Source organism: Oryx dammah, unplaced genomic scaffold (genome assembly GCF_014754425.2).
Source record: "Oryx dammah isolate SB20612 unplaced genomic scaffold, SCBI_Odam_1.1 HiC_scaffold_15, whole genome shotgun sequence".
In the NCBI taxonomy this organism is placed as follows: Eukaryota; Metazoa; Chordata; class Mammalia; order Artiodactyla; family Bovidae; genus Oryx; species Oryx dammah.
Window position 1 is genome coordinate 40087862 of NW_024070199.1, and position 1156 is coordinate 40089017.

Consider the following 1156-nt stretch of genomic DNA (forward strand, 5'->3'; position numbering starts at 1 on the left):
ATATTACTATTGGGGGAAACTGAGTGAAGTGCATGTATGTAATATTTTTCTTGCTCCTGTAATGAATCTTCAATAACATCAATAAACATTTCAATTAAAAGTATGAATGGGGAACTTCCCTAGTGGTACAGTGAATAGGAAGCCACCTGCCAATACAGGGGGCATGGATTCCATCCCTGGCCCAAGAAGATTCCACACGCTGCAGAGCAAGCCCAAGCACCACAACGACTGAACTCCTGTGCTGCAGCTGCTGAAGGCCTGGACACCATGCTCCCAGAGAAGCCACCACGGTGAACAGCCCACACAGCACTCCGGAGAGCAGCACCTGCTCACCACCGCTTAGAGAAAGCTTGAGGGCAGCAATGAAGACCAGCACAGCCAAAAATGAATACATGAATAAAACTTTTTCAAACATAGAGGACTGGAAAGTTGTAGCTTGTAAACTGTAAGTATAAGAAACTTGGAATTGTTACACTGAAGTGAGTAAATACATACTCACGTAGGTATAGCAGAGCATTACTAGAGATAACAAGGCCAGGCACATTTTGATAAAAGGATTAGTTCATCAGGGTTCTGATCGGTAGCACATAAAAGACCCTTAATATATTCTGTAAGTGAAAACCTCAGAAGATAAGCCCTTAGGTGATCTTACCACTGTCTTTCTTCAGTATCTTTATTTGAAGGATTTAAAAATCATTGTGTATTCTTAGTGTGATTGAGACTGAAGCACAATAGCAGTTGCTAAAAGGTAGTAATTGTACCACAATTCACTTTGCTTTAATTAGAAACAAGGGATTATATTTTGTTAATTATTATAGCCTAAAGTCAGTATAAATAAGAAAAGCACTCACTTTCTGTTCTTTCCACAGAAAATTCATAGAGCAGTTCACTTCTGTATCTCTCAAATTCTGTTTTCCAGAAATGACTGAAGACTGTGTTGCAGGTTTATTTTAGATTATTTAAAAACCATGTTCATGTCAAAGTCCAATGATGATTTTACAGAATCACTGAGGACAAACGCATTAAGTGAGTAAACCTTTAAACAGATTTAATGTTCATCAGATAGAGGAATCTTTGGTAAATAATTTTCTCTATGACTTTACTAAAAAGCCAATACCTCGTGATTCCAGAAGGACTGAGGACACTGCTTCCACTG